This window comes from Artemia sp. Qi Xiang Cuo, chromosome 2 (assembly GCF_049724085.1).
Source record: "Artemia sp. Qi Xiang Cuo chromosome 2, ASM4972408v1, whole genome shotgun sequence".
Taxonomy (NCBI): domain Eukaryota; kingdom Metazoa; phylum Arthropoda; class Branchiopoda; order Anostraca; family Artemiidae; genus Artemia; species Artemia sp. Qi Xiang Cuo.
Genome location: NC_142795.1, coordinates 49,636,458 through 49,657,932, shown reverse-complemented (window position 1 = coordinate 49,657,932; position 21,475 = coordinate 49,636,458). Strand labels below are relative to the sequence as shown.

Below are 21,475 nucleotides of genomic sequence, written 5' to 3'. Positions count from 1 at the left end.
GAAAATAGACTTGAATAAAAACTAATTTCTTCTTCATTGACAAAATTCAGAAGAGAACTTGAACTTTTCTTCAGTTCATTGAGAAAATTTAAAACTGAAATAGAACTGCTTATCTTTCGAGAAAGTATTCACAGCTATGATATAGCTTATTCTATCTACTATGGAAAAATTTAGAATTTGTAAAATTGGTTTAAGAAGCATATTAAGAAAATAACTTGTTCTGAAATGCCTTTGAAAAGTATTGCTTGGTGTTGGAGCATTCAAAAAGCGAATAAGTATAGTTGTGGGTGAAAAAAATAAGTACTTCTATTTGGAAAATGTGTTTAGATTTTATAATGGTCATTTAAATTGTTATTGAATGGTATTTGAAAAGTATTTCCTTGTTCTGTAGTATCCAAAAAGCTGTAAAATATTGTTGTGGGTGAAAAAAATAAGTACTTCAATTTGGAAAATGGGGTTAGGAGGGCCATTAAGAAAGTAACTTGCTCTGAAATGGACTTTGAAAGGTATTTCTTGGTGTTGAGGTATCAAAAAGCTGTAAAGTATAGTTGTGGGTGAAAAAGATAAGTACTTCAAGTTGGAAAAATGGGTTTAGGAGGGACATTAATAAAGTAACTTGCTCTGAAATGGTCTTTGAAAGGTATTTCTTGGTGTTGAGTTATCCAAAGAGCTGTAAAGTATAGTTTTGGGTGAAAAAGATAAGTACTTCAAGTTGGAAGATGGTTTTAGGAGGAACATTAAGAAAGTAACTTGCTCTTAAATGATCTTTGAAAAGTATTTCTTGGTGTTGGGACACTCAAAAAGCTGTAAAGTATAGTTGTGGGTGAAAAAGATAAGTACTTAAAGTTGGAAAATGGGTTTAGGAGGGACATTAAGAAAGTAACTTGCTCTGAAATGGTCTTTGAAAGGTATTTCTTGGTGTTGAGGTATCCAAAAAGCTGTAAAGTATAGTTGTGGATGAAAAAGATAAGTACTTCAAGTTGGAAAATGGGTTTAAGAGGGCCATTCAGAAAGTAACTTGCTCTGAAATGCCTTTTGAAAGGTATTTCTTGGTGTTGAGGTATCCAAAAAGCTGTAAAGTATAGTTGTGGGTGAAAAAGATAAGTACTTCAAGTTGCAAAATGGGGTTAGGAGGAAGATTAAGAAAGTAACTTGTTCTGAAATGGTCTTTGAACAGTATTTCTTGGTGTTGAGGTAACCAAAAAGCTGTAAAGTATAGTTGTGGGTGAAAAAGATAAGTACTTCAAGTTGGAAAATGGGTTTAGGAGTGACATTAAGAAAGTAACTTGCTCTGAAAAGATCTTTGAAAGGTATTTCTTGATGTTGAGGTAGCCAAGAAGCTGTAAATTATAGTTGCGGGTGAAAAGATAAGTACTTCAAGTTGGAAAATGGGTTTAGGAGTGACATTAAGAAAGTAACTTGCTCTGAAATGGTCTTTGAAAAGTATTTCTTGATGGTGAGGTATCCAAAAGCTGTAAAGTACAGTTGTGGGTGAAAAAGATAAGTACTTCAAGTTGCAAAATGGGTTTAGGATGAACATTAAGAAAGTAACTTGGTCTGAAATGGTCTTTGAAAAGTATTTCTTGGTGTTGAGGTATACAAAAAGCTGTAAAGTTTAGTTGTGGGTGAAAAAGATAAGTACTTCAAGTTGCAAAATGGGTTTAGGAGGGACATTAAGAAAGTAACTTGCTCTGAAATGGTCTTTGAAAAGTATTTCTTGGTGATGAGGTATCCAAAAAGCTGTAAAGTATAGTTGTGGGTGAAAAATATAAGTAATACCAGTTGTAAAATGGGTTTAGTAGTTAAATTAAGAAAGTAACTTTCTATTGAATGGTATTTGACAGGTATTTCTAGGTTTTGAGGTATCCAAAAAGCTGTAAAGTGTAGTTGTGGGTGAAAAAGATAAGTACTGCAAGTTGGAAGATGGGTTTAGGAGGGACATTAAGAAAGTAATTTGCTCTGAAATGGCCTTTAAAAGTATTTCTTGGTGTTGAGGTATCCAAAAAGCTGTAAAGTATAGTTGTGGGTGAAAAAGATAAGTACTTCAAGTTGCAAAATGGGTTTAGGAGGAACATTAAGAAAGTAACTTGCATCTTCTTAGTCGATTACGTAATTCTATGCCCATAAATGGATTCCCGTCAGGACCTCCTGATAGGGTTCTACCGATTATGTAATCAATTTCTCAGAAATCCAATTGTCTTAGTCGATTACGTCATTCTATGCCCATAAATGAATTCCCGTCATGACCTTCTGATAGGGTTCAACCGATTATGTAATCAATTTCTCAGAAATCCATTTGTCCTAGGTGATTATGTCATTCTATGCCCATAAATGGATTCCCGTCATGACCTTCTAATAGGGTTCTACCGATTATGTAATCAATTTCTCAGAAATCCGTTTGTCCTTGTTGATTACGTCATTCTATGCCCATAAATGGATTCCCGTCACGAGCTCCTTATAGGGTTCTACCGATTATGTAATCAATTTCTCAGAAATCCAATTGTCTTAGTCGATTATGTCATTCTATGCCCAAAAATGAATTCCCGTCATGACCTTCTGATAGGGTTCTACCGATTATGTAATCAATTTCTTAGAAATCCATTTGTCCTAGTTGATTACGTCATTCTATGCCCATAAATGGATTCCCGTCACGACCTTCTGATAGGGTTCTACCGATTATGTAATCAATTTCTCAGAAATCCTTTTGTCTTAGTTGATTACGTCATTCTATGCCCATAAATGGATTCCCGTCACGAGCTCCTTATAGGGTTCTACCGATTATGTAATCAATTTCTCGGGAATTCTCTCCCTTCGATTACGCAATCAATATATCTCTTCCCCACATTCCCCTTAGAAACATCAAATTAATTCTCCTTTCGTGAATCAATAATTCCCCTTAGAAACAACAAATTAATTCCCTTTTCGTGACATATCAATCAATCTTGACATCACCTGTCAGACATTATTAAACTTCGCCTGGAAACAATTTGATTAATGATTGACAGTACCTGTCAGACATAATTAAACTTTGCCCGGAAACAATTTGATTAATGACTGACAGCACAGGTGTTCCAAATTCCCAATCGCTTTAATTAACCACGTGTTCTCCCTAATGACTCTATGCACATGGCCAAAACAACAACAACATCGACCTTGGAAATTTAGGTCATTGACCCCATTAACCACGTGTTCTCCCTAGGGACTCTATGCCCATATTTGGTGTTAAAAAAAGTTGTAGGTGGCAGCAGGGGTGAGGGGTGGGATCAATAGGGGCCTTTCTACTTTTATTAGATCTATTGTCAGTAAACATCCCAAATATGATCTATTTCATTGATAACCAGCTTATCTGTTGTGCATTGCTACAATCTCAAGAGAAAGGAATTCAGGGAAATCCCCCCCCCCCACTACAGACAAGTTCCCCTTCGCGGAAAATTTCTCCTCTCCTGCGTATTAATAACAATTTAAATTTCAAAGTATTTGAAAAATTCTCCACCCCAACAATTCCTCTTCATTAAGGGATCAACTCCATAAATAAAAAGATATGACAATGCACTGAATCAATAAACACAAATATTGATTTTTTTTTTTTTTAATGTCATGCTCATTTTAATGCCAAACAACATAAAATCCACCCCCGTGTGGATTCCCCCCCCCCCAAAAAAAAACGTTTATTTTTTACCTAAAAGCCTTTCAAGAGTGTGATTCAGGAAGGGAAGATCTACCAACAACGGTTTAATATACATTTTGAATAGAGTACAAAAACGATTGATCAAAATCTTGCATAGATATAATATCAGTTGATCAAGCTAAGGCATCTGATAAAGTTACTTTATATAAGGGGCTTTTGAGCCTTTCAGGAATGGTACCCTGTGTTTTTTCTTTAGCTAATAGCCTATTAGTCAGTTCAATTGAAACTGATTTTGAATTTTACCCCCCATTCAAACTGATACTGAATTTTAATTAAACTGAACATTATTGAAAGAAATGTAGTTACTTTTTTGAAGAACAACAGTCACAACATTGAATTGAGGTAGCCTGATATTATTTTCAATTTTTACAGCATAGAAAATTATGCTTCTTCTTGAAGATTAAGGTAATTATCAAAGGTTGCTTAGCCCATTCACAAATTTGTGGAAAGGTCTTTTCAATGGGTACTATATTTTTCAGTATTATATACTAATATATTTATTTAGCTATTATTTAAGTCACTAGCATAATGATTTGAATTAAGTGCTAAAAACTACTAGACAGAAAAAAAAAAACACATTCAAACCGAACCAAGTGGCCTGGATTAACTTTTCAAGTCCAGTCAATTGACCTGATTGATATAAATGCAAAGAGCAGCCGACTATTGAATATTTTCGTATCATTTGGATTACTTCCGTCAATCAACATACCTACGAGGGTCATGGATACATCCACGACATGCCTTGATAATATATTCTCTAATGTTAGTCCTGATACCCCCCGTGTTGTTGTTAATTATACTTCTGATCATTTTGGTGTGTTTACTAGACATGCTATTCCTCTAGGAAATAGTAGAAGGTTAATGAATGAGTTTTCTTGGCATTATGTGAATAAAACAATTTTCTTGCGTTATAAGAGGGTTTTATCTCAAATGAATTGTGATAATATTTTATCAATTGCATCTAATAATGAAAAAAGATTTAATTTGTTTTACCAGATTATCCGAAGTGAATTAGAAAAGCATTGTCAAAGGAAAAAAGGACGGCGTAAGACAACCCCAAAGACGCCCTGGATTACTGGAGACCTTCTAAAATTTATGCGTACTAGAGACCAACTTAACAAAAAAAAGATCGATCACAAATGTGATATAAACGATAGAATATATAATAATTATCGCAATGTTCTGATTCGATTGTTAAGAAAAGCCAAAAAAAAAAATTTTACTCGAGGAAGTTCGAGGAACTATCGGGATGTCCGGCAAAAACATTGCGCATAATTAAAGAAGTACGTCAGCAGCCAAGAAAAACGATCACACTTGAAATAGTTAACCAAGAAGGTGAAATGCCCAAAAGTGCTGATGCTGTCTCAAAGGTATTCGAAAATTATTTCTCAGTAGCAAGAAAGCGTGTTGCTGAAGGAATCTGTCCAATCTTACATGATCCCAGCATTTTTGACTACCGTGATGATTATAAATCTGAGGTTTCAATGTATTTAGCACCTGTATCATTAGTGAGATGAAACAGATCATCTACAAAACGAGAATTAAGGCCTTTGGCAGTGATATCACATTGTTAAGAACGGTTAAATTTTCTGCCCCCTAATCCAGAAGCCACGTTTGTCCATATTTAATTCTCCCTTTAAAGAAGGTTTTTTCTCGTTTAGCTTTAAAGCAGTCAATGTTACTACTGTTCATAGGGTCGTTGAGGCAATTAATTTAGGACACTACAGGCCAATTTCTATTCTTCCTGCGCTATCACGTGCCTTAGCGAAGTGGTTTGCTGCCCGTGTTTATGTATATTTAGAGCGTCGTAATGTGTTAAATCCTACCCTATTCAGATTTCGGCATGCTCATATAACACAGCAAGTAGTTGCTTATCTAAGCAGCGTAGTCAATCAAGCGTTGGATGAAGGCTACAGGGTTTTAGCAATATTTTTAGATATAATTAAAGCTTTCGACACAGTAAATCATGATCTCCTACTTCTAAAATGTGAGTTTTATGGCATAAGAGGTCCTGGGTTTAAGTTTCTACGTGCATTTTTAGCAGGGCGGCTGCAGTATGTTCAGGTTGACTCAAAGCGCTCATCATGCTTTCCTATTACATGCGGAGTTCCACAGGGCTCTGTTCTTGGACTGCTATTATTCCTAATTTTTGTAAATGACCTAACTCAAACCATATCTAATATAAAAAACAATTTCAGTGAATTATTCAGTGATCCACAAGAAGTGACAGTACCGATGTTTGCTGATGACACGTCACTTGTTTGTCTCGCAAGAACTGAGAAGGGATTACTTGAACTAAGCGAACGATCGTCAGACAAAGTTTCAACTTGAGTGCGCGTAAATAAACTACAAATTCACCTGGTTAAGAGTAGTTTTATTATATTCTCAACAACAGTTACGTATTATCCCAAGATTCTTCGATTAGGATACAGTTATGGCGGGATTAAAAGGAGGTCTTGTGTCAAGTAGTTAGGTATTAAAATTGATCACACTTTTTAGTTTGGGAAACATACTGGGAAAACATCAGCGATTTTATTACGGAACATCGGAATCCTTAGAAAATTCGCACACTTTGTCCCGCATCGCATTTTAAGGTTGTTGTATTTCTCGATAATACATCCATATATTTTATATCGTTCTTCGGTATGGTTAGGGACATTTCCGTCGCTAGTTAATCCAATTCAAATTCTCCAAAATAATGCGATCTGTTTACTTTGTAATAGATCTTATAGTGATTCTGTGAGATTGGAGTATAGAAGACAACAAATTTTACCTGCTGCTGGCTTACGGGATTTTTATCACCAGTTATTAATTTTCAAGTAAAGCAATAATAATTTACCCATTTGTTTCTCAGGAATGTTTAATATCATATTGAATTGCAACAGTCATAACACTCATAAAAGTAAGGCGCTATCTCCTCCACTCACCGGTGCTACAAGTTCTAAGTTCTCCTTTAAAAAATTAAGGAATAATATTATGGAGAAGTAATGATAAGACAATTAATGACACAACAAGTTTTGAAGAATTTAGAAATAAAATTAAGGAAAAAATGTATTCTAATTATGAGTTTTAAATTATTATTTGTCATTTTTATTTGTATTTGATTTATAAATTTATGGATTAGTAATAATATGATTATTAATGGTATAAAATGGTTTGGAAAATTGTGAAGTAAAAAAAAGTGAATTCAAGGAAAAAATGTATTATATTAATGGGTCCTAAGCTGCTATTCGTTTTTTTATTCGTTTTTTTTTCTTCTTCTTCTTCTTTTGTTGTTTGAGGTGTCTGAAGGAGTATAGTGGATTATTTGGATAGTTTTTCCTTATTTTTTGTTGTCCTTACGGTGACTCCAGTAGTAACTCAGCCAGGAATTATGTATTTTATTTATACACAAATACATATTTTTTTTTATATTATCAATATTTCTGGTATACTTAATTTGTGCTATAAATTAGTACTAAAATTTTCTCTCTTTTTTCTATTCCTGGCACGCCCCTAGGACAACTTGCCTTAGCAAGTTCATGGGCAGGCTAGAAGATTTCCTTGAAAGACTTGTTTTTTTTTTCATGTATTATATATTTACATATATGTATGCATTTTGTCAAGTTCTATGTTTTATTAATAAACTAAACACCTCAAAGCAAAAAAAAAAAATTCTTGTCTCTTCTAAGTAGACAAATGGTCTTGTAACTTCCTGATCACCAGGAATATCAGATGGAAAGCTAAGCTGGCTCTGCTTGCCAACTTGCAAAAGAATGTTATAAAGTCATTACAACTATTCATATTAGAATTCAGCTAAACATAAGCTTTTGTAACTTAAGTTAAAAAAAAATGAGAAAAACAAAGAAAACAAAAAGAAGCAAGAAAAAACAAATTTAGAAAAAAAGAAATAAAATGATATTAAATCTTAAGCTTAAGTTATCCTAGCAGAAAATTTCAGCATAGAAATGATAAAATATGAACAAGTTAGACCGTTCCAAAATTCTCAAATGACTTTAAAATTTATGTGAATCTTCATAAAGAAGCATATTTTGCTGTGCTCTAAATCCAATTTCATTTGGATTTTTCTGAGCACACTTACCCTGTGGTTCACATATGCTGCAATTTAATGAAAAACAAAATTCAAACTAGACAAAGCTACACATTTACTTTTCTGAAAAAGAAAAACACAAAAATGGCCCACTTTTGAAAATTTCAGGCACAATGCAAAAAATAGCAGCTAGGCAAAGGCTACCCAAAAGATATTTTGCAGAACATTAGTTTCAATCCATTTGGTGCTGTTGAACTTCAGGCTAGACTTCTACCATTTACATACAGAATGTTCAGAAAGAATTTTCAAATTGCTATATAATACATACACAGAAATATTAAGATATAAAATACAAAGAACTGGCAAAAAAAGTAAGAAAAACTAGATTTATCCAAAGAAACATTAAATTTCATGAGATTTATGGTTCAAATTTCAGGCAAGGAGTCCAGTTTTAGTAGCTCACAATTCATTTTAATCTGATCACAAGTTCATAGTTCAGCTAGGCAAAGGCTACCCAGAACACATCTTGTAGAAGATTCGTTTCAATCCACTTGGTGCTGTTGAATTTCAGGCTAGATTTCTACCATTTACACACAGGATATTCGGAAAGAATTTTCAAATTGCTATATAATACATACACAAAAATATTAAGATATAAAATACAAAGAACTGGCAGAAAAAAGTAAGAAAAACTAGATTTATCCAAAGAAACATTAAATTTCATGAGAATTGTGGTTCAAATTTCAGGCAAGGAGTCCAGTTTTAGTAGATCACAGTTCATTTTAATGGATATATTTGGTTAGGGCTTGACAATTAGCTAGTCAGATGATTCCCAAGCTGATTTTCCTGCATGTATTGGGAAACTTTAGTCCATTTGGATTTTTATATTCTGCAAAATAGCCAGAACAAAATTGTCTGCAGTACACAAAACCAGTGGTGTCTTCTGCAAAGCATAGTATATGAGATCTAAGGTTATTTCCAGCCCAATTTCATTGTAATCTATGATTCATCTGGAAGACAATGCCCAAACTGAGAGTTTGTGGAAAGGTCTACTAAAAGAAGCCCTGTATTACAGGAAAAAATTTAAGGAAAATGCCTCTCCTACATCATTTCCATCAATGGAATTTCTTCTTATTTTTACCCATCAAAGAATAAAACTAAAAATTCACAGAATTCTATTGCATTGATGTGATGTCCATAGGTAAAATATTCAGTTATTTTCCTGAGCAGGCCTTTTCTGGAGGGAAACCTTTAAGCTGTATACTACTACTACTAGTAGCAACTCACTGCAGTACAAAGCCACCTGAGGCCAAAACAGCTATTCAAACTCCTTCACCATTCCCGATCAAGTCAAAGACTTTCTATTTACACCCTCTGAAGGAGTTCCCATTTCCCTTAAATCCTTCCTTACAGCATGCTCCCACTCCATTTGGGGGTGACCTGCTTTTTTTTGCCTTGATGGTTAACTGACAAGGATGATCTTTGGCAATCTGTCACCCTTCATATGTAGAATGTGTCCTAGCCATCTCAACCTTTCTCTCATTATAGCCCTGGAAAGCAGGATTGAACAATATTCAATCCTAAAATCTACCAGCATGGACATGTTCAAGTCATCAGTAGGTAGGGAGTGGCTCAGTAAACCATGGACCATTGCTTGGGACCCCACAGAGGACTAACAATCATTGTCATTTGTGAGGGCTAACTATAATTTTTAAGCACAATTACTGTTCTTTCCTATATAGTCTGCCGTATTTACACCTGGAAGTTGCTAAGACTGGGAATATGTGAATGTGAAGAGGGGATGTTGGGTGACAAGGAGACTGATCAACTGGACAGCTCCACTTACATAGGTAGTATTGTCAGTAAAGGTGGAAGGTACAGTGAAATGTTAAAAGTAGAATAGCCAAAGCCAGTTTTTTTTCACAGTTGAAATTCTTTTTGAAAGAATACTCAGTTCTTCTCATCATGAATTGTCAACAATTGGAACAAACCGTCTAATGAAAAAGTTACTACTGAATCTGTTGGTGTTTTCATATGAAGGCTGGATGCCGAGTGGTCCTCCAGAGAGTGTAAACTCAATTGGGATACCACTGATCATGAATAGAACCTGGTCACTAAAGAACTTTGTATACAATGCAAGTCATTATTCTAGATCTCTACAAGGACAAATCCTTAGATTTCTCCTAGCTGCAATTTAAGGTAATTTGAGGTAAGGTAACAGGAAGATAAGTGCAAAACAATATTGGAATATTGGAAGCTACAGTGATGGCAGTGGTCAAGTAGGGCTCTAAAGTGTGGGTGCTCCCAAATGAGAGAGGAGGATTTCCTAGATTTTTTTTCTGAGAAATTTCTTACAAATTGTTTTGGGTATCCAACTGAATGACCCAATCTCAAGCAGTAAGCTTTGCAAAAACATATTACCTTAAATTGCACTTGCAATTTTGCAACGATTGCTACACCTTTGACGGAATTAACAAGGAAGAGGGCCGTAGACCCCGTTAAGTGGTCACAAATTGAACAAAATGCATTTGATACACTGAAAGATGCTCTTTGTGGCGAAAGGATACTCAGAGATCCAGATTTTTCCTTACCATTTGTGCTACAAACTGACAGTTCAGATTACGGATTAGGGGCAGTTTTATCCCAAAATTTTGAAGATGGGGAACATCCAATCACATTTATATCCAGAAAATCAAAAGCAGAATTAAATTATAGCACAATTGAAAAAGAATGACTTGCGATAATTTATGCGGTCAAAAAACCGGACTATTATTTATATGGAAGTAAATTTAAAATAATAACGGATCGCAACCCATTGAAATGGCTGAATATAATGAAGCCACATAACCGACAATTAGCACGGTGGGCCCTGTGCTTACAAGAATATGATTTCGAAATAAAATCCAGACCGGGGACAGATAACGGAAATGCTGACGGCATGTCCCGATTGTGAAAAAAGAATAATATAAGTTAAATTAGGTGGGCTGTGCCTACCTAATACCATGTATATATATGAAAAAGATAATAATTGTATTTTTTCTCCATTAAATAGATGTCGATATTTTGGGGTAAACGTATGCCGACGGAGAAGGAGGTTAAAGAAGCATTTATGGCACAGGACATAGGATGTCTCAAAAATTGGACGAAACCAGAAATGATACCAATGGTAGAAATGAAACAAAAGCAACCAGTAATAATGCCAGACCGAGTAGTAATGGGGGGACCCATTGTAGGGTACACAATATTTAAAGCCGACATTGTCGCGTGGAAAATTACACCTCCATAGGGAAGGCTTGTGGAACTGGCGAAACACCTGCACCGAAGCGGAAACCATCTAGCGGTGAAGGAGATGTTTCACCGCATAAAAGAATACGTGCATATTCCAAGCCTCAATCAAATTTTAAAGGAATCGGTGGAGGGGTGTGGCTGTTCGGCATGGAAGGAAGAGTCTCTTCGAAAACGCCAGCTGCCGTCCCATCACAAAGGGAAAAGAGAGGTAGGGACCCACGCCAGAGCAGAAACAAGCAGATCCCAAAACCCTCCACCGCATTCACAAGAAATAAAGACACGTCAGACTGGACGTGGGGGCTGTGCCTGACCGTCCATCGTTATTAGGAATCGACCAACCAATATTCAGCTATCAAATACCCCGAAGGCCGCAGGCTGAGCCCGCGCGCCCTTACGTCAACCCTCTTCTTCCCCCTCCAAATCGTAAAACCCGTCCACCCACCACACACAGTCGCCCAAGCACCAATCCTTATTTACACCCCTCCCCAAATCGTCACAACCAACCGCATTCTGCATCCATTCACACCCCAATAAAACCCCACCACAATCCCCGTAACTCTCACAATCCCAACTCATCACCAGCCTCATTTGGAGTGGCCTTACAAAGGCAACCTTCGAAAGGAACAACTATTAATGCAGCCGCACCAAAGATTCATTACCCCGCTATGGATATTCGGTATCCTGCTACTGCAACTACAAGCAGAGCAGAGATTATTTATCCCGCCACGGATATTCGATATCCGGCCGAAGAAATAAAACCTCTGCTACCTATGTCAACCCCCCTCCTCCGCCCCGAAAGAGTAACTGATAGGGCTCTCCTCAACATGTTCGTTGACCGTCAGGAGACTCCCGAGGACGACATCCTGCAATTATTTCCAACGGAGGAGGAAGAGAAGCTACTGATAAACAAGGAAAACTTCATAGTACCCCACACTACTTGGCAAGGCAGAAACCCCCACACGGCAGGAGCTATAAGGAAGAAATAAACAGGAAGACCGGAGCAAGATAAAGAAAAATTTAGTGTTTATTTTGATTTGATTTTATGTCTGAGATTCCAGCCAATCCACCGGAGATGCGGGCCATTTATCTTAGAAGGGAGCTGTTGGAATCCTTGGTCCCAGTTTTTTCAGATAAATGTCTCTACCAGATTCATTTATTTTGGCCCCTTTATTATTTTCCTTCCACCACTCATAAATATTAATTTCTTTTTAATTTTGTGACGCCATTTCGGGTTTTCTTAATTGCGTACGTGTTTAATAGACCACGAGGTAAGAAATTGCGCAGTTAGGGAAGTTGACCAGCAGATTAGTAAGTCCTAGGATTGGCTGGAAAGATTCATTTACCACCCTCGTAACCTCCTGTCGCAGCACGCGACTAGCGGGCTGGGAGAAAGAGTCCTTTTTAGTTCAGTTCTTTTATACAACGTGTTGTGAATACAGTAGGTTTTTTTTATGTACTCTTTTAACTTTTAAGCTTAGGTCTAAACAAAAGAGATAGTTAGAAAAAAATATGGGTAAACTTTGGCTTCAAATGTGTCCATATACCATCTAATCACACTAGTATACGGATCCGTGGGAATAACAACGGAATCCCACTAATTTGGGGCCGACGAAAGATCTCCCCCTCCATTAAGTGGCATAGCAACTCTTTGCGCCATTTTTGCCTTTAAAAGTGGTGACCCCCGCACGTTAAACGTCCAATGCTGACATTGAGCTTTTGGCTTAAGATAAAATAGGCAAAACTGTCTCCTTTTCAATTTGTAACACTCTTGTCTTTGGCCTCTTCTAAAGAAATACTACTATGACAGAATTCATATTTTTATATGTGTACAAAATTTATCCTAAAAAAAAAAATTTCTGAGCTTATTCTAATTTAATCAAAAACTCAAAGGCATTGTCTAGGATATTACTTTCTTAACTAGACCTATAATTAATTTTAATTAGATAAAGGACCTTCCTCTTCAATGGTGTCTATGTGGCCTAACTGGATGTATAAAAAAAATTTTGTTTTAAGATTCTGGAATCTTTGAAACAGATACCTGCAAATTTTCACTGGCAAAGAAATAGATAGCATTTAGCACCATAACATACAAACATAAAATTCAGGAACATACAAAAACAAACAATAGATAACCATAATACAAAAAAAAATACATATGATGGAAAAATGTGGAAACAACCTAATTAATATATTTTTTCTGTATATACCAAAATATAAATTTTATTATAACAGTATTTCCTTCACAAGAGGAAAAGTGTGTTGTCATGTAACCTCATAAGCTCTAGAATCAGGGAAAAACATTGAATGATAGCTTCACGACCAATTTCTCTACCAAGTCATTGCCTAATACACCACCTGCAATGCTGTTATCCCTGATTCTTACATCTATGTCTTTCCAAGTTATAATCATTGAAAATGCCCTCAAAAGGATCAAGAAGCTTGATGAGAATAAGGCTGCTGGGTCAGATATAGCTTAATCTATTGTAAAGCTATTCCAGATGACATAGACTTCAAAAGTCCTCCCTAGTGACTGAAGAAATTCCAATACCAAGCCCACTTAAAAAAAGAACAAAAAAAAAACATGCTAGTAACTACTGCTCCAACAGCCTTAATTTGGCACTTTGAAGGTTCTGGAAAGTATAATAAATGATGAGTGGGTCAATCATCTAGATAATAGCCTGTTACTTAGCAAAAGTCAGCATGGGTTTTACAAAGGTCACTCCACTGAAACTAACCTCATTGAGTTGTATGATATTGTCATTAGACTCACTTATGGAAGCCTTTCTGTAGACATAATTCTGCTAGATCAAGCAAAAGCTTTTGACATGGTGCAACATGACCTCCTGTTACTGAGGCTAAATGTTTATGATGTCCATGTTGAGGTTATAGGTTGAATTGAGACTTTCTTGTCAAAGAGGACACAGAAAATTCTCATAAATACTAAAAATGGTACTATCTTCTCTGAACCAGCAGTAGTTCTCAGCAATTATTAACTTGGTGGAGGTAAATAAAGACTTGGGAGCCTTTGCTAATTACAGTAAAGACAAGAGCTGGCTTAACTTTTTCAGAGCTGTATAGAAATGACTAATTTCACCTCTTGATGAGATTCTAACACCCATCTTAGGGAAGAGCTAAGGTAGATAGGCATATTGGAGACTCAAAATCAGAGGCAACACTATAGCATTGCCTATAGTAAAGGCCATATGGCTCCAATGTTGTTTTTTTCCACAGGCACTTCATATGGAAATGGTTGTCATATAAACTTCAAAGGGGGCTCATTCGATTGGAAATAGAGAATTCTAGTGTCCTTATTAAGAGTCAAAAGTGATCAGAGAGCAACTAGCCCAATGTCTTTTTTCCCCAAACGCATTCAATAAAAATTTTGAGATAGCTATTATGTTAAAAATAGTTCAATCATCACATAACAAAAACTCTGGTATCAACACAACCCCCAAGAGCCCAGGCACAGGCACTGTAAGTTATGCCCTGGGGGCATATATGGTTTTTATGAAAGGAATGCTTGTATAAACTTCAGAGAGGGCTGATTTGATTAGAAATGAGTCAAAAGATATTGGAGGGTAACCAGCCCCCCCCCCCAGGCCCTTTTTTCCCAAATAAATTCGAAAAATTTTTTAAATAGCCACTTTGTTAAAAATAATTGAAAGGTACAATAAAAGAAACTCCAAGGTCAATATAACGCCCGAGGGCCTGAGGGGAGGCAGTGTCATTCATGTCCTGGGGACCTATATGGTTTTTTTGAAAGGAATGCTTGTATAAACTTCAAAGAGGGCTCATTTGACTGGAAACTGAAAGTTCTAGTTTACTTTTTAAGAATCAAAAGCGATTGGAGGGCATTTACCCCCCCCCTCCATGCTCTTTTCCACTCAAACCTATCTGATAAGAACTTTGAGATAGCCATTTTTTTAAAATAATTCAAATACCATATAACAAAAACTCCAGGGTCAACACAGCCCCCCAGGGCCCGAGGGCAAAACTTCAGAAAGGGCTTATTTGATTGTAAATTGAAAGTTCTAGTTCCGTTTTTGACAGTCAAAACAGATTGAAGGGCAACTAGCCTCCCCCCACGCCCCTTTTCCCCCAAATGTATCTGATAAAATTTTGAGATAGCCATTTTGTTAAAAATTGTTCAAAAGTCAGATAACTAAAACTCAGGTGTCAACAAAACCCCCCACGACCCTGGGGCAGGCATTGTATGCCCTGGGGACATATATGGTTCTTATGGAAGGAATGCTCATATAAACTTCAGAGAGGGCTCATTTAATTGAAAATTGAAAGTTCTAGTTCACTTTTTAAGAGTCAAAAGATATTGGAGTGTAACCAGCCCCCTCCTTCCACGCCCTTTTTTTCCAAATGCATCTGACAAAAATTTTGAGATTGCCATTTTGTTAAAAAAAAAGTTCAATGATCACATAACAAACATTTTGGTGTCAAAACAACCCCTGAGGGCCTAGGGGCAGGCATTGTAAGTTATGCCATGGGGGCAAATATGGTTCTTATGTAAGGAATGCGTGTTTAAACTTCAGAGGGGGCTCATTCGATTTGAAATTAAAAGTTCTAGTTTGCTTTCTCAGAGTCAAAAGAGATCAGAGGGCAACTAGCCCCTCCCCCTCTATGCTTTTTTCTTCACCAAACCCATCCAATAAAAATTTTGAGGCAGCCATTTTATTAAAAATAGTTTTGAATATCAGAAAAAAATCTAGGGTCAACAAAACCCTCCAGGGCCTGGGGATGGGCATAGTAATTTACGCCCTGGGTGCAAATATGGTTCTTATAGAAGAAACGCTCATATAAAGTTCAGAGAGGTCTCATTTGATTGAAAGTGGAAAGTTCTAGTTCAAAATTAAAGAGTCAAAAGAGATCAAAGGGCAACAAGCCCCCCCCCCCACACACACCCTTTTTTCCCCGAGCCCATCTGATAAAAATTTTGAGATAGCTGTTTTATTAAAAATAAAACATCAGCTAATAAAAACTCCAAGGTAGACACAAACCCATTTTTTTACTTTGATATTGTTGCTTTGATACTTTGATGAACATTTGATTTTGAAAAAAAAATTTATTTTGAAATAAGGTATTTTGAAAAACTTTTGAAACTTTTTGAAATCAAAAACAAACAAAAATCAAAAAAAAAACTTTTCGAAAAAGAAGTTTTTTTAAAGATTTTTAGAAAAATTTTAAACTTAAGATCAGCAGATACAAATACCTGTTAAAATTCAAACTCATAATGACCGGAAATTACTATGAAAGAATAAATGAAACCCAAACAAACAGAAATTAAAGAAACAATCATAGCCAAAAAACAAACAACAAGTAATAATATAAAGGAATAAATAAATCTTAAAGTGATTAATGCTTAAATTGAATATGCAAATCAAGCTTAAAACAAAAAACAAACACTTCTCTATTGAAGTATAAATGAAACTCAAAACAAACAGAAATTAAATAAAGAATCAATACAAACAAACATACAATAGATACTAATGTAAATGAATAAATAAATCTTAAAACGAGTGATACTTAAATTGAATATGCAAATCAAGCTTGAAACAAACAAAAATCACTCTCTCTCACTACAAACAAGAGTTTGGGTATTGCCTCCTTCTCTCACAGTAAAAGTCAAAAACCTACTGTGTCATGGTGCTTTACTTAAAACTTAATGTGTCTTGAAGAGTCTTGGAAAATATAAACAAAATCAAACTTAATATTTGATGCATATTGATATTAATTGTTTAAAGATCCATCAGTTCAAGATTTTATTTCACTGTATTTTTATTTTCATTTTCAATGCTGTAACAACTGGAAAAGAAAATATTTGGAATATAATTTTGTTTTCAATGAAGCACCAATGATGCAGTAGTCTTTAGGTTTTTACAGTTAAGGAAGGGGACAATTTTAGGGGTCTTGGACAATTTTACAAAGAACTAATAAATTAAACCAAATATTTGATGTATAATGATATTAATTGCTGAAAGCTCATCAGTTCAAAATTTTATTGTAATTTCAATGTTTATTTTCAATATTAAGTACAAAAGAAAATATTTGTAATACAATTCCTTTTCAGTAAAGCACCATGACACAGTAGGTTTTAGACTTAAGTTTAAAATGGCCTTTACTTTTCTTTGGAAAACTTCTTTTTCAGAAAGTATTGTAATTAATTCATTAAAAGAATTATGACCAACCATGTCTACAGGACTTGCTGGCAAGCAGGCAACTGAGATTGCTCCTATTGTGTGAGCTTTGCCTACTGGGAAGTCCTACTGGAATTGCTATGAGGGAGACCAGATTTTTGGGTTGACTCATATTCTTGTCAGATAGAACACAGAAGGTTTTCATAAATACCAAAAATGGTACCATCTTCTCTGAGTCAGCTGTAGTTCTCAGCAGTGTCCTGCAGGGAACCATCTTGGGGCCTACACTTTTTAGTATGTAGATCAATGACAGTTGAACAATCATGAAGAATCCTTTGACAATATATGCTGATGACTGTAAGCTACTACGGCAGGCCAGGTGTAATGAAGAATCCTCAACTGTTCAGGAAGACCTCAACAAGCTTCCAAGATGGTCTGAGGACTGTAGTTCAATGCATCCAAATGTAAAGTTCTTTAAGTTGGCTGAATAACCCCAACCAATCATATACCATTGGAAACAATCAAATTGAGGTCATAACTAAAGAAAAAAAATTAGGTTTTATTATTGACAGGGATCTCAAGTTCCATAGCCATAATTGAGCTTAAGCTACAAAAGCAAACTGGGCCCTTGGGCTTATCAAGAGAAGTTTTACCACTGGGACACTGTGTGTGGAAACTGGGAAGCTCTATAAGGCATTAGTCTACCATCTTTTAGAGTTTGGTATGATTTTGGCATGTCCTATTATAAAATGGATAATAAAATGCTTGAAAATGCTCAGTGCCAAGCCACCAAACTTGTACCACACCTGCAAGAAAAACTTATGAAGAGCATTTTAGATCCCTAATACTCCCTATGCTGGTATACATAAGAAAGAAGAGAGATGTTCTAAGGACTTGCTTGAACTATTAAGTCTTAGTTATCTCTACAGTACCACCAGGGGACACTGTGAGAAACTACAGGTCCCCAGAAGCAGGGGCATTGTTGGGGGGGGGGGGCAAGGAGAGGCAGTTACCCCCTCAATAATGTGGAGAAAGAATGATTATATATCCCATGCCCCTTGACTATCTGAATAGTGAAAACTCTTACCCCCCCGCAACAAAAATGCTGGAGATTCACCCCTGCCAAGAAGCCAACAATGTGTGCATCAGATTGTCTATGCTGTGCTTTGACCCACCATGGAGTAGTCTCTCAGACTGTTCAATCCAAGACTGCTGAATCATTCAAGAAGGGTGTCAATTGGGACAAATAGAGAATGGAAACTAGCTTGGGATGCTACCTAACCTTGAAGAGGTTCACACTCCCAACAACATTCTCTACAAGAGGTTCAACATGATCTTATCTTGCTGGTTAATGCACAAGGAATGTATTTTGAGCCTTGTATCTTTGCTTAGTCCTAATTTATAGGGTTTTAAAGATTCATAACTATATACCTTAAACTTAGAGGAGGGGAAACCTCCGCCTAAAAATATAATAGTGGTTTTACTCAGAAATTCAATTCTAAGCCATTTCTGAACCATTAAAGATAATATATTTTTTCTTAGCATTGGCTATAGGAAAAGTGTGACTTAAACAGCTTAAAGTAAATGCAGCAATTTAAACAAAAATTATAAATTATGTGGGTACTGTTTTATTACCTGTAACACACATGAGAAGTGATGTTTGGTTAATGCTAATGAAATAAAAGAAAATAGGATGAAAATATAATAGTTTAGAAACAAATTTTGTCTATATATTTGCAAATTAGGGGGGTGGGGGGTAAAGCATAGTATATATTAAATAAGTAACTTAACCTAGGTACCTTTTTTCCCCTAAATCCCAAAAAACAATAGCTTAAATATTGTAAATGTAATGACAAACCATGGTTTGCAATTTAATTTTCTATTGACAGATACCCAGTTAACTAGTTTATTTTATCATCTATTGTGCATGTGTTACAGATAAAAGAACAGTACTATTATGTGTTCAATTAGATCATGATGAATCATTCTTGTGGATTAGGCTACGCCTACATAACTCTAATAGAATGTAATTATAATCAAATAGTAAGTTTTATCTAATATTTTAACCCTTTTCTAGAGCCAAAAATAAGAGAAAAGGGATTATCTTTAAGGGTCAATAATTGATCTTTTGAATATAACAACTATTATATTCAGAGTGAGAATAAAAAAATGTAGGTAAATATTTACCAAATCATATTATTGACTTATGCATAAAGTGAATATACCACTTGATGACTTTTTTTTATGCTGATTACAAATATAATAATCATTTCTATCAGAAATGACTTTCAGCCCCCCCTCCTATATAGGCCTACGCCAATTCAGGGTATATATTTCTACATTAGGGGGGTGGGGGCAAATTTTGTTTCTGATGTAAATGGAAGGTAAGTTTAAACTTTACCCCCCCCCCCTAATGTAGAAATATATACCCTGAATTGGGATATATAGGGGGGGGGGCTGAAATTCATTTCCAATAGAAATTATTATTATATTCATAATCAGCATAAAAAAGGGGTAAATTTCTACCAAATCATTATATTGACTTATGCATAAAGTGAATATACCACCCAATGCCTTTTTTATGCTGATTACAAATATAGGCTAGTAATAATTTCTATTGGAAATGAATTTCAGCCCCCCCCCCCTATATATGCCAATACAGAGTATATATTTCTACAACCTAACATAACCTAACCCTGAAGTGTCATATATAGGGGGGGCTGAAATTCATTTCCAATAGAAATGGTGGTCAATATATACCAAATCATGTAATTAAGTTAGTACTATAGTGAATACACCATTCGATGCCTTTTTTATGTTGATTACGAATTTAATAAGCATTTATATTGAAATTGAGTTTCAGCCCCCCCCCCCCTATAAAGGCTAAAACAAACCTAACCCAACCTAACCTAACCCTTAATTGGCATATATGGGGGGGGGGGGGAAATTCATTTCCGATAGAAATGCTTATTATATTTGTAATCAGCATTAAAAAAGGCATCAAAAGGTGTATTCACTCTAGTCCTAACTCAATAATATAATTTGGTAGATACTGACCTTCATTTCCAATAGAAATGATTATTATATTCATAATCAGCATAAAAAAAGGCATTTAATGGTGTATTCACATTATTTCTAACTCAATAATAGCCTATGATTTGGTAGAAATTTACCAAAAAAGGCATTGAGTGGTAGGCTATATTCACTTTATGCATAAGTCAATAATATGATTTGGTAGATATTTACCAAAATATATTGGAAAAAATGTCCCCCTAGGCTAATTCAGAGCACAGTAGCCTAATGGAAAAATCTTCAAATTTACTCATATTTGTTTGTTTTTCCTATTCCCACCAATGTTTTAAGTCATTTTTAGATAATATAAGTTCATTTGGTTTTATGAAAAACAGTTAGGCTAGCCTCTCAGATTTGAGAAATGACACAATTTGCTTGGCAGAACAGCTATGTTTGAGAAAATCCTTGATTCCTGAAGATTTTATTCCCCTGCCTAAACTACTTGTAGCTTCATAGCACCTTCCCAGGATACATTTTGAGCTCTGGAATCATTTCTGAAAGTTTCATCTACCTAACTTGACTGCTTTCTAGGATAGCAAGAAGCCCCTTGACTGGGCAAGAAATTCACAACTTAGGCTATAGCAAGTTTAATTCTATAAGATTTTTTACTTTGATGTTGATAAGAGAAACCCAAATGGCTTAATGAGAAGTCATATTTTCCATAATAGAGTTTTGAAAACTCACCCTGTCCGGACTGTCTATTCTTCTTCTTCTTCTTCTTCAATTGTAGGCTTCGGATGAATCCATTTAACCTTTTTCGTATTGTATGATTATGTCAGGGGTGTTCTGGGAAATCAAATATAGAGATTAGACTATTATTATTCAATAATAGGCTTTATACATCATTGATGAAACCACCTATATTTAGGCAGTTAAAGACAGCTTTGAACAATTCAGCATTATCAGTTGAAGAGTGTCTCCTTTGTGTTAGTTGGTCAATATTAGGGGTTAGCTTGAGGCGCTTGAGTATAGCAGATAAAGTTAGCCATTCTTTTTTATGGTTGAGAGTTGCCACAGGGCAACCAAAAAGAACATGGTTGATGGTCTAATCATAGGTTTGACATAGGCGGCGATATTTGCGCAAAATTTTTAATTCTTCTTCTTCTATTTAACAGCAGGCGGGCTTTTCAGTATAACTATTTAGCCCTTTTCCTTTTGCTTCACTCTGTGGGCTACAGAGCTACTGGCTTGATTGCCTCATATTTATTAGATATATTCAGATATCTTTCAGCAGATCTTTCGACTCTAGGA

General features: G+C 35.5%; 1 protein-coding gene across 2 annotated transcripts in view; it reads right to left on the bottom strand.

The window, feature by feature from the left end:
- Positions 1-21,271, bottom strand: part of LOC148955328 (transmembrane protein 33-like) — a 57,022-nt gene extending 35,751 nt beyond the window's left edge. The window contains exon 1 of one of the 2 annotated variants that reach the window (XM_089108155.1): positions 20,909-21,271. The gene's annotated coding sequence lies outside the window, so the exon portion shown is untranslated. Of the gene's footprint in view, positions 1-20,833 lie in introns of both variants that reach the window. The other variant, XM_089108156.1, reaches the window with a different exon arrangement.
- Positions 21,272-21,475: the final 204 nt, after the last annotated feature.